This window comes from Nicotiana tabacum, chromosome 11 (genome assembly GCF_000715075.1).
Source record: "Nicotiana tabacum cultivar K326 chromosome 11, ASM71507v2, whole genome shotgun sequence".
NCBI lineage: Eukaryota > Viridiplantae > Streptophyta > Magnoliopsida > Solanales > Solanaceae > Nicotiana > Nicotiana tabacum.
Genome location: NC_134090.1, coordinates 148,587,221 through 148,601,047, shown reverse-complemented (window position 1 = coordinate 148,601,047; position 13,827 = coordinate 148,587,221). Strand labels below are relative to the sequence as shown.

The window sequence follows — 13,827 nt, the reverse complement described above, 5'->3', positions numbered from 1 at the left end:
TTACCCTTTCAGCAAATAAGGAAGGAAGACCGTCTATAAACTTAGCTTTCCAATGCTCATATTTATTCTCGGGTAGTTCCATAACCCTACTCATAAAAGTATCTTTATACCATCTAAATTCACTAAGAGTCTTACATCGAAGCCCATTAAGTAAGGTTCTGATGGTCTCATGATTTGAGGTAAATCTACCATTGAAATGCTCTAAAATTATAAGGATAAGGGTATACACTGCATCTTCTCTACCCTTAACTAGAGTCATTCCTATATTATTAACACCCTCGTCTATGGCAGTAGCATTAATAACTAAAGCCTTTTCTTCAACGGATAAATAATTATCCCACCAGCCACGAAGTTGGCCAGTAAAGCCTGCAATAATCATTTTGCAAATAGTTCTATATGTGTTCTTAATATTTTTACAGATAGTTGAGTACGTAAGCATTCTATATACAAGAATAGTTACTTGTCTATCAGCTAAGCCATCAAGATTCCATTCATAAATTTCGGAACCACTATAAGACGTATTAGTCCAATTCCAGTCGCGTTCCTCAATCAACACATCTTGAGGAGTAGGACGGGGATAATAGTAAGTTTGCATCCTTGGTTTGTCAGCATACTTACTATTGGGTTTAACTATACCTTTGAGTTTATTAAACTCTGACCATGTCTCAGTTTTATAATCAGAAACGGTTTCAATTCTATCAGCAAAATTTTTAGATAAACCAATTGGTCTAACATTCAAACGAGAAAGCTTTTTATCAAGAAGTTGTGCCAAGTCATCAAGAGATTTAAATTTAAAATTCTGAATCTCAGGCGGTCTTTGAACATGAGTAAGAATAGCTTGATCAACTGTTTTACTTCCTGAAGTGGAGGCAACATCAGTTGGTCCTCTCTTAACAGTCATTTCTTTTATTAAAACAGCCAAATCATCAAGGTTTTTATCAAGAGAACCGATATATTCTCCTAAAGTTTTACATATAAACCCAAATAATTGTTTTGAGATACTAATAGCTGCTACGTTATCATCAATAAATTTTTGAAAAGCAGTGAAGGTAATACCAGTATTATTAGGTAAAATAAAGGAGGCGTGAGGAGGATAAATGACTTTAGTAATATTACCACTCTCATCTTTATAAGATCTTTCTAGTACCTTTAAATAAAGAGGCAAATAAGTTGTTATAAACCAAGGAACAAAATACATAATTTGATTATGCAAAGCACAATTTTCATAAAATTTTTGAGAAATACTATTCAAATCATCTTTGCTATAAGTATCGAAAAAACACGTTATAAACTGGCTCCATTTATCACTAACAAATTCCTTTTGAATATATCTTTGTGCTCGAGAACCGGGGCTAAAATCAATTTGATGTGGAATCATTAAGTACTATTGGGGTCGAAATCCATCTCAGAAACCGAAGGAATATCCTTATCAGAAATATTATCATTATCCTGAACAATATTTGTTTGAGGGTTAACTCTAACCCTTTCAACCCTTTCAACAGGCTTATTACTAACTTTACTAGTAATAGTGTGTATAGAGGGTGCTCGATTGCGAGCTGGACCGTAGACTGGTTCAATATGAGAGATATGTTGAATAGCAGGTAGAAGTCTATGATTAGAGAACGAATGCCTATTATAAATAGTAGACTTATCATCAAATTGAATACAAATCCTACCATCCGTATTTTGAGTAACATGTAAAAATTCAGTATTTGACAAGTCGTTAGTAATCTGACTTGGGGATATAACCGAATTTAAAGTCCAAGTAGTTGGGAAATTAATTTCTTCCCACCTAATAGGTCTCCTAATGGTGACTTTGGACCTTGCAAAATTAGTTTCCACCAGTATGGTCTAATCTGATGTATCGTATAACTTACATTTAGGATTCAAAGTAGATAATAATTTAAAATAAATCCTATAAGACAGAGATATAAGTTCAGAACCAGGCACATAATTATAACCATGCGTTTTCACATTTAAAGTCAAGGCATCAAGAATATTAACATCAGAAAGAGATAGTTGCAGTTTGGGTTGAGTATTAAAATATACTGGACCATAGGCCACAGTAGATTCAATCGAACCCATCAGAGATTGTTTGAAATTCAGATTTCTAGCATCTCTAAGAGCTGCCAAAAAGGTCTCTAGTAACCCTTTAAGGGTTAAAGGTTTAAACGCAATTTGAACCATACCAATATGTAAGTAATGATAATGATGTTTGTATAAGTCAAGGTTTAAACTCAATTTGAACCATACCAATATGTAAGTAATGATAATGATGTTTGTATAAGTCAATATCATGATTGTTTAACAAACGAATAGTCTGTTTAGAAGAATTTAACGCCAAAGACTATTCAGTCGTTTTTATCAATTGTTTTGAAGAAAGTTTATCAAACCAACCATAATCATAAATGGTTTTTATAAAAACTTTAGGAATTGTCCATTTATTTAACAAATCAAGGTTTTGAGGTATATCTACCTCTTCAAATCTAGTACCTTTAGTACTTGTTTCTCCCAGATCCATTTCAAAAGCTTCATATCTATGATGAATATTTCATACCTATTATATATTTACCATGAAAGTTCCTAGGCTCTGATACCATTTACACCAGGATCAGGGTAGGCGGGTGGTAGTCCGCATGGCCATCCAGATCTAGCTATTTTAGTACCTTTCAAGGTTGGCGGTAGTCCGCACGACCAGTACAGTGTCACGACCTGGATTTCCCACCATCGGGTGTCGTGATGGCACCTACTATCGGAGCTAGGCAAGACAAATATTTAAAACACCTTTCCTGCTTTCTTTCAAACAATATAATAAACGAGACAAAATTTAAGCGGAAGATTTTAAATCTAAAGCAACTAAAAACCAAAAGTGCAGAAGTTTAATACACATCACTACCCAAGGTCTGGTGTCACTAGCTCACGGACTACTACAGAATACTACAAACAATGTCTGAAAGGAAATACATCATGTTTGTCTGATACAAGATGAACAAACGAAAAACATGGAAAGGGACTTCGGCATGCGAACGCCAGCTAGGCTACCTCGAGAGTCCCTGGACTGAAGATAGCTCCCAGAAATCCTACTGCTGTGATCCGTAAGATGCTCCCTGATCTGTGCACAAGCACAGAGTGTAGCATCAGCACAACCGACCCCATGTACTGGTAAGTGCCTGGCCTAACCCCGGCGAAGTAGTGACGAGGCTAAACAGGACCTACAACAATTAACCTCCCATAATATCATATATAAGTGGACGGCGTGCCACACGATCCCATAATATCATATATAAGTGGACGGCGTGCCACACGATCCCATAATATCATATATAAGTGGACGGCGTGCCACACGATCCCATAATATCATATATAAGTGGACGGCGTGCCACACGATCCCATAATATCATATATAAGTGGACGGCGTGCCACACGATCCCATAATATCATATATAAGTGGACGGCGTGCCACACGATCCCATAATATCATATATAAGTGGACGGCGTGCCACACGATCCCATAATATCATATATAAGTGGACGGCGTGCCACACGATCCCATAATATCATATATAAGTGGACGGCGTGCCACACGATCCCATAATATCATATATAAGTGGACGGCGTGCCACACGATCCCATAATATCATATATAAGTGGACGGCGTGCCACACGATCCCATAATATCATATATAAGTGGACGGCGTGCCACACGATCCCATAATATCATATATAAGTGGACGGCGTGCCACACGATCCCATAATATCATATATAAGTGGACGGCGTGCCACACGATCCCATAATATAGTTCATAATATCTAACTTCATATAGTAGACCCCTTCATGGGAGAATAACAACTCAATACCTTTAACCCGACAAGGGTACAACTAACAGCCCAAAATATCCCGACAAGGGAGAATATATATATATCAGTCTACACATCCTGGCGAGGGAGTATTCATAAGACATTCTCCTTTTTAAATCCATTCTTCCTCAACTAACACATTCATGTTTGAGCTAACGCTCCAAAAGTACACCAAACACAATTTTACCTCAAACGTTCACATTATATGAAACTCATCAAATAAACAAGGAGCTTGTGTCACATTATTCGAATTAAAAGCAATCAAGACTCACGGTCATGCTAGACTCCGGTGCATAGATAACCGTCACCATGTCTATACACCATACTCCACATTAGCAAGTAGTAAATATCATTTTAATCCTATTCCCTCAAGCCAAAGTTAGAACAAATACTTACCTTGAATGCTCCAAACTCAACCCACGCTTCTAGTATAGCTTTACCTCTTGATTCCACCACCAATCCGCTCGAATCTAGTCATAAGTTATTTAATCACATTAATAATTACTAAATGAATCATCCCCAATGCATGAAAATAGATTTTTTTCAAGGTTTTACCCTAAAAGGTCAAAAATACCCCCGGACCCACGTGGTCAAAACTCGAGGTTCGGACCAAAACCTGGTTACTCATTCCCCCATGAATCCAAATATATGATTTGTTTTTAAATCAGACCCCAAATTGAGGTCCAACTTCTCAATTTGAAGAAAACTTAGGTTCTACCCAAAACACCCAATTTTCCCCATGAAAATCTTTGATTTGAAGTTGAAATTATGTTAAAAGATGTTAAGGAATAAAGAAATTAAGTTAGAAATCATTTACCAATCGTTTGGGGGAAGAAAAGTTGTTGGGAAAATCGCCTCTTAGGTTTTAGGTTTTTGAAAAGTGAAAAATGACTGAGATTATCCGAACTTGTATACCTTTCTGAGGACCTGGCGCGGACCGCACAAAAATGTGTTGCGGCCACGCCAAGTGGGAGAAAAATTGGGGCTTCTCTGAACTCTTCCAGTGCGGACCGCACTGTTTTGGTGCGCGGCCGCGCTGGTTAACCTGAAACCCTAGCCCGCAGACTCAGCCACGCGGACCGCACAAAAATGCATCGCGGCCGTGCAGCTCCAGCACGGACCGTGCGGAATGACCGTGGCTGCGCTGGTGTCTGCAACACCTGAACCTGCATTTTCTTAAGTCCAAGACCTCCCAGGCCCCATTCAAAACTCACCCGAGCCCTCGGGGCTCCAAACCAAACATGTACACAACCTTAAAAACATCTTACGGACTTACTCGTGCGATCAAATCGCCAAAATAACATCATATACATAGGATCAAGCCTCAAACACATGATTTTATTTCTTCAACTTTCATAACTCATATTCTCCATTTTAAGTCTGAAACACGTCATATGACGTCCGTTTTTAGCCAAACTGTAATGACCCGACCGGTCATTTTGAGCTCCAGCATGTCATTCAATAGTTTGAGGCCATGAGCGGCTTCATCTCAGGTATATTGACTTGTGTGTATGGTCAGAATTAAAATTCAGGAAGTTTGGAGTCAAATCTAAATGGAAATTCTCATTTTGAAAGCTTAAAATTGAAGAAATGAACTAGGATTGGAATTTTGAGTAAACGACCTCGGAATTGGGATCCGAAGGTTCCAGCAGGTTCGTATGATGATTTCGGACTTGGTCGTATGCCCGGATCGGGTTTTGGATAATCCGAGAGCGTTTTGGCGCCTATTGTGGAAGATAGCATTTTAGAAGAAATTGCATTAGTTTGGTTTAAAATGCATTTCAGTGTTATTGATGTCCGTTTGGGATTTCGAGACTGGGAGTAGCTCCGTATAGTGATTCTGGATTTGGGAGTGCGATCGGAAGTGAATTCGGAGGTCCGTAGGTCATTTTGGAGTCGTTCGGCTAAAGAGGGAAAATTGAAGGTTTTTGAGAAAATTTGGCCGGAAGTGGAAATTTTGATATCGGATTCGAAATGCAAATTTTATGGTTTGGATAGCTTCGTTAGGTTATTTGGGACTTAGGAGTGTGTCCGGAATATTTTTGTGTTGAAATATATGAATTATGTGAAAAATTTGAAGAATTTTGATATTTAATATTGTTAAAGTTGACTTTGGTCAACATTTTTGGTAAACGGACCCGGACCCATAATTTTTCGATCTTGAAAGGTCCATAGAAAAATATGGGAGTTGAACGTGTTTCCGGAATCGAATTCTGAGGTCCCAGGCCCGAGAAATGAATTTTTTCGTGAAATTGTTTTCTGAAAATGTTTAAGGAAAATGAAAATGAAATTTGATCAGAAAGTAATGGTATCGGGCTCGTATTTTGGTTCCGATGCCCGGTACAGGTCATATATGTTGGTTAAGCGCTTCCTGTAAAGTTTGGTTACAAACGGACGTTGTTTGACGGGTTTCGGCCTTAAATTGGAAAATTTGAAAGTTTACGAAATTTGAAAGAATTCTTGGATTTAAGGCTCAAATCATTGATTTTGATGTTTATTTGGCGATTTGATCGCTCGAGCAAGTTTGTGTGATGTTTTAGAGTCAGTGTTCATATTTGGTTTGGATCCCCGAGGGCTCGGGAGTGTTTCGGAGGTGTCTCGGAGTGATTTCGGACTTAGGAAAAATTGCAGAAAATTGCAGAAATTCTGCTGCGAGTAGTCCAGTTTAGAAGCTCATATCTTGTAATCTATAAGAAATCAGAAAAAGTGCAAAACACAAAAGTTTTAGCCCATATATTCTAGTGTTCGGAAAGTTAAACCATTCACGATTTAGATATCATCTCAGAAAGTTACGATGGATCGAAAAGGGCTGTTGGAGCAATTTCGGCAAAATTTACGATGCACTTTAGAAGCTCATATCTCGGGATATATAAAGAGTTATGTGGTGTACAACCTATCAAATTAAATATCTTTGAGTCTAGTTTCTAAAGCTTCAAACCGTTTGTCATTTGGATATTTATACAAGACGTTATGGGTGTTTAAACAGAATGTGTCCGACAAGGAATAATTTTAATAGGATGTACAACTTGTATAGCACAAGTGCAAGGTACAACTCGACGAAGCACAGGCAGATTCTTTTATACACGGATTTAGCTCACTTTTCTTCATTTCTTCAAAGTATGGACGATTTTTGGGGAGCTTCAAGAGGGGATTTTCATCATCAATGTGAAGGTAAGTTATCCCCACCTATTTTAAGTTAAGTACATCAATTATGTATGGATTTGAGCATGAAAATTGTAGAAAAATTAAGGATTTAGGCCTAGGGATTTGAAAATAAGATTTGGTGATTTGAGGGGTCAAATGAACTCCGATTTTGGTAAATTTTATATGTACGGACTCGTGGCGAGACAAGGAATCCGGTGATATGACTTTTGTAATTTTTCGAGAAGTGGGCCCGGGGCTCGGGTTTTGCTAATTTCGGAATTTTCAACATTTTTCGAGTCTTTTCGATTGGGCTATATTCCTTTAGCCTATTGTGACATATTCGTTGTGGTTTTGACTAGATTCGATGCGCGAAGAGGTCGATTCAAGAGGAAAGGTCATTGAGGACTAGTCTACGGCCGGTTAGAGGTGAGTAATAGATGTAAATGTTGTTCTGAGGGTTTGAAACCCCAGACTTTCACATCGTAACGCTATATTGAGGCGTGACACGCACTCCATGGCGAGTGCGGGGTTGGATACTATTGGGGATTGTGACTTGGTCCATCCCGTGTGATGTTTATACTATACTGGTGATTGATACACATACTTCATTGATATTACGGGGCTTGATGCCATGTTTGGGTCCTTGTGCCGATTTGTAAAATCCTTCGAGGATTGATATTACTGCTTAGCATGATTTGCATATTATTTAATTTTAGTCCAAGGTTTTAAATGTTGTTTTGCAAACTCAGCCATAATTCTAAGTGTTGAAAACTTAAATGATATTTTTAAATGTATTCCGGGCTAGGAACTTCTGTTTTGTAAATGCCCAAGGGGCTTATTATATTATTTTCTGGACTGATTATAAAGTGACTTGAAACAGTGGTAACAATGACACTATGTGATATACTTGAAACAGTGGTAACAATGACACTGTGTGATATACTTGAAACAGTGGTAACAATGACACTGTGTGATATACTTGAAACAGTGGTAACAATGACACTGGATGATATACTTGAACAGTGGCAACAATGGCACTGTATGATATAAATTGGTCAGGTAACAATGGCTGACCGGTCAGGTAACAATGACTGACCAAGATATTGCGCTTAGGCTGTAGGAGCCCCTCTGGAGTCTGTACACACCCCAGTGAGCGCCGTCGACGATAAATAAATAGGATGGCTCGGGCTGCACGCCGCAGTGGGTGCTGGAATGTACCATCATATGCATTGCATTGCATTCATAGATTTCTATTTATACTGTTGTTTAGCTGCTCAGTTCCATATATTGGTGTATATTTGGATTTTAGCTTACTTTGTGTATTTACTGGATTTTCTTATCTTCGGACTGTAGTTACTTTTATTACTCACTGGGTCGGAGTACTCACTTTACTCCCTGCACCTTGTGTGCAGATCCAAGGCAGTCTCAGGCTCAGTAGATCCAGTTGATCAGCAGATCCAGCTTCTGGGAGTATCGAGGTAGCTGCACGGCATTCGCAGCCATTGATCTTCTCCCTCCTATCCTATCTCTTTATTTCCGCATTATCAGACTTTGGATATACCATGTATTAGGATGATATTCTGTATTCTAGAGGCTCAAATTCGTGACACCGGGTCCTAGTGAGATTATATTGTGTATTTTGTTAAATTCTTCAGTACTTTAATCTTGCTTAATTGATATTTCTTTCCGCTATTTTTGATAAATTGGGTTAAGTGTTGAATAATGGTCGGGCTTGCCTAGTAGTGTGCTGGGCGTCATCACGACCGGGATTTGGGTCGTGACACAAACTTTACAGATAGTGCTTAACACATATTTAAGACTTGTACCCGGCGTCGGAACCAAAATACGAGCCCGATACCTATATTTTCTAACTCCTTTTCATTTCAAATTTTCATATCAAATTTCAGAAAATAATTTCTTTCAAAAATTCATTTCTCGGGCTTGGGACCTCGGAATTTGATTCCGGGCACACGCCCAAGTCCTATATTTTCCTACGGACCCTCCGGGACCGTCGAATCACAGGTCCGGGTCCGTTTACCCAAAATATTGACCGAAGTCAACATTATGCATATTAATACCAAAATTCATCAAATTTTTCACAAAATCCACATATTCGAAAATAAAAACTTTCCGGCTACTCGCCCGAACTGCGCGTGCAAATCGAGGCGACTAAAAGTGAGGTTTTCAAGGCCTCGGGAGCACGGAACAAGGAAGAATTACGGTGATGACCCCTTGGGTCGTCACATTCTCCACCTCTAAAACAACTGTTCGTCCTCGAACGGACAAAAGAAAGAAGTACCTGAGTCGGGAAATAAATGAGGATAACGGCTCCGCATATCGGACTCGGACTCCCAGGTCGATGCCTCAGGAGGCTGACCTCTCCACTGAACACGCACCGAAGGAAAACTCTTCGACCTCAACTGTCGAACCTGCCGGTCTAGAATAGCCACCGACTCCTCCTTATATGACAGATCCTTGTCCAATTGGACAGTGCTGAAATCTAACACGTGCGATGGATCTCAGCGATACTTCCGGAGCATAGATACATGAAACACGGGATGCACAGCTGACAAGCTAGGTGGCAAGGCAAGTCTATAAGCCACCTCTCCCACACGATCAAGAATCTCAAATGGACTGATGAACCTAGGGCTGAGCTTGCCCTTCTTCCCAAATCTCATCACGCCCTTCATAGGCGATACACGGAGCAATACCCGCTCACCAACCATGAAAGCAACATCTCTGAGACCTTGCGGTCTGCATAACTCTTCTGTCTGGACTGAGCTGTACGAAGTCTATCCTGAATAATCCTGACCTTGTCCAAGGCTTCCTGAACCAAATCCGTACCCAATAATCGAGCCTCTCCCGGCTCAAACCATCCAACTGGAGACCGACATCGCCTACCATACAACGCCTCATACGGAGCCATCTGAATGCTGGACTAGTAGCTGTTGTTGTAGGCGAACTCTGCTAAAGGCAAAAACTGGTCCCACGAGCCTCAAAAATCAATGACACGGGCTCGGAGCATGTCCTCAAGAATCTGAATAGTCCTCTCGGACTGACCGTCCGTCTGGGGATGAAATGTTGTACTCAACTCAACCTGGGTGCCCAACTCTCGCTGAACCGCTCTCCAGAAATGCGAGGTAAACTGCGTACCCCGATCCGAAATGATAGATAGCGGCACCCCATGAAGGCGAACAATCTCCCTGATATAAATCTCGGCTAACCTTTCGGACGAATAGGTGCCTGCAACAGGAACAAAATGCGCTGACTTGGTCAGCCTATCAACAATGACCCAAACTGCATCAAACTTTTTCCGAGTCATCGGAAGTCCAGTAACGAAATCCATCATAATCCTCTCCCACTTCCACTCGGGAAGTACAATCCTCTGAAATAGACCACCTGGTCTTTGGTGCTCGTACTTAACCTGCTAACAATTCAAACACCGAGCAACATGCACAACGATGTCTTTCTTCATATTACACCACCAATAGTGCTGCCTCAGATCCTGATACATCTTCGCGGAGCCTAGGTGAATAGAATACCGAGAACTGTGGGCCTCCGCTAAGATCAACTCTCGAATCCCATCAACATTGGGCACACAAACTCGCCCCTGCAATCTCAATACACCATCATCATCTAAGGTTACTTTCTTGGAACCTCCATGCTGCACCGTGTCTCTCAAGACACACAAATGGGGATCCTCAAACTGCTGCTCGCGGATACGCTCTAATAGTGAGGAACGAGCAACCGTGCAAGCTAACACTCTGCTAGGCTTAGAAATATCCAACCTCACAAGACGATTGGCCAAGGCCTGAACATCTAAAGCAAGCGATCTATGGCTGGCTAGAATATAAGCAAGACTACCCATGCTGGCGGACTTCCTGCTCAATGCATCGGCCACCACATTGGCCTTCCCCGGGTGGTATAAGATAGTAACATCATAATCCTTTAGCAACTCTAACCACCTCCTCTACCTCAAATTCAACTCTTTCTGCTTGAACAGATATTGAAGACTATTGTGATCAGTGTACACCTCACACGTCACGCCATATAAGTAATGCCTCCAGATCTTTAAAGCATGAACAATGGCTTCCAACTCGAGATCATGAACCGGATAATTCTTCTCGTGGATCTTCAACTGCCTCGAAGCATAAGCAATGACTTTGCCTTCCTGCATCAACACTGCACCAAGACCAATATGAGACGCATCACAATAGACCGTATATGGCCCTGAACCTGTGGGAAAAACCAATACTGGTGCCGTAGTCGGAGCCGTCTTGAGCTTCTGAAAGCTTGCCTCACACTCGTCTGACCACCTGAACTGGACACCCTTCTGGGTCAATCTGGTCATAGGGGCTGCAATGGATGAAAACCCCTCTACGAACCGATGGTAGTAACCTGCTAAGCCCAAGAAACTCCGAATATCCATAGTTGAAGCTGGTCGAGGCCAGTTCTTGACTGCCTCTATCTTCTTCGGGTCTACCTGAATACCTGCTGCTGATACGACATGACCCAGGAATGTGACTGAACTCAACCAAAACTCGCACTTTGAGAACTTAGCATACAAGTGACTATCCTTTAGGGTCTGAAGGACCACTCTGAGGTACTTCTCTTGCTCCTCCTGACTGTGGAGTATATAAGAATATCATCAATGAAGACTATCACGAACAAGTCCAAATAAGGTCTGAACACTCGGTTCATCAACTCCATGAATGCTGCTGGGGCATTAGTCAATCCAAATGAGATGACCAAAAACTTATAGTGCCCATACCGAGTGCGAAATGTTGTCTTAGGGACATCAGACGCCCTAATCCTCAGCTGGTGGTAGCTAGATCTCAAATCTATCTTTGAAAATACCCTCGCACCCTGAGGCTGGTCAAATAAATCGTCGATCCTCGGCAGTGGGTACTTATTCTTAATTGTAACCTTGTTCAATTGCCGGTAATCGATGCACATTATCATCGAACCATCATTTTTCTTAACAAACAACACCGGTGCACCCCAAGGCGAAACACTGGGTCTAATGAAACCTTTCTCAAGCAAATCCTACAGCTGTTCCTTTAATTCTTTCAACTCCGGCGGGGCCATACGATATGGCGGGATAGAAATGGGTTGAGTGGCCAGAGCCAAATTAATACAAAAGTCGATATCCCTGTCGGGCGGCATACCCGGCAGGTTTGAAAGGAAAACCTCAGGAAACTCCCGAACAACGGGCACAGAATCAATAAAAGGGGCCTCTGCGCTAGAATCGCGAACATACACCAAGTAGGCCAAACATCCCTTCTCGACCATACGCCGAGCTTTCACATACAAGATAACACTGCGGGTACAATGACCAGAAGTCCCTCTCCACTCTAAACGGGGTAAATTCGGTAAGGCTAAGGTCACGGTCTTGGCATGGCAATCCAAGATAGCATGGTACGAGGATAACCAATCCATCCCCAATATAACATCAAAGTCGACCATGTCCAAAAGCAACAAATCAACATGGGTCTCAAGACCCCCAAACACTACGATACAAGAACGATGAACTTGGTTGACCACAATAGAATCACCCACGGGTGTTGACACATAAACAGGAATACTCAACGAGTCACTAGGCATAACCAAATAGGGTGCAAAATAGGACGACACATATGAATACGTAGATCCGGGATCAAATAGCACAGAAGCATCCCTATCACAGACCAGAATAGTACCTGTAATCACAGCATCTGATGACTCAGCCTCTGGCCTGGCTGGCAAAGCATAACAATGGGGCTGGGCCCCACCTCCCTGAATCATATCCCAGGGACGATCTGCTGCTGGTTGACCCCTACCTCTAGCGGTCTGAGCTCCACCGCTAAGACCTCTACCTCCACCTCTATGTCCTCTACCTCCGGCTCTAGCTGGCTGGGCAGGCTATGGGGAAACTGCTGCCTGGATCATCGGGCGAGGACCCTGCTGCTGTGAGCTGCTGGAAGCTCGAGGGCAATATCTGGCAATGTGACTCACATCGCCGCAAGTATAACAAGCCCTCGGCTGCTGAGAATAACGAAGTGGTGGTGCACTGATAGGTGCTGATGGTGAACTGAAGAGTTGCTGGTCAGAATACTGCGGCTGAGAACCACGACCACCTGGTGTACCATGAGAAGCTTGGAGAGCTGACTGAAAGGGCCTCGAAGGATGGCCTCTACCATAAGAATCCCTACCTCCAGACGAGGTACCACTGAATCTACCCGAATGACGGGGCCTCTTATCAGACCCATGACCACCTCCCTGAGCAAGTGCCATCTCTATCCGGCGGGCACCATCTGCCGCCTCCTGAAATGAAATCTCACTACCGGTACTCATGGCCATCTGAACACGGTTCGGCTGGGCCAACCTATCAATAAACCTCCGCACCCTCTCTCTATCGGTGGGGAGTATCACATTGGCATGACAAGCAAGATCAATGAACCGGGTCTCATACTAGGTGACCATCATAGGACCTTGCTGGAGACGCTCAAACTGCCTGCGAAGAGCATCTCGCTAAGTAACTGGAAGAAACTTCCCCAGAAATAACTCTGAAAACTGATCCCAGGTCAATGATGGCGACCCTGCTGGCTTGGCTAAACAGAAATCCCTCCACCAAGTCTTGGCGGATCTTGCTAGGAGAAAAGTGGCGAAGTCGACCCCATTGGTCTCTACAATGCCCATAGTCCGTAGAACCTCATGACAGCTGAATATGAAATCCTGAGCATCCTTTGAGGGGGTGCCACTATATGTGGTTGTGAAGAGCTTGGTGAAACGATCAAGCCTCCACAAAGCATCCGCGGACATAGCCGCACCATCGCTGGACTGAGC

The 13,827-nt window shown here is 42.1% G+C and overlaps 1 long non-coding RNA gene across 1 annotated transcript; it reads left to right on the top strand.

Annotated features, from left to right (window-relative positions):
* The first annotated feature begins 6,889 nt into the window (after positions 1–6,889).
* On the top strand, positions 6,890–8,686 carry LOC142166575 (uncharacterized). The gene is made up of 3 exons (XR_012696986.1): positions 6,890–7,029; positions 7,362–7,428; positions 8,415–8,686. It is a non-coding gene; the product is annotated as an uncharacterized LOC142166575 (long non-coding RNA).
* Positions 8,687–13,827: the final 5,141 nt, after the last annotated feature.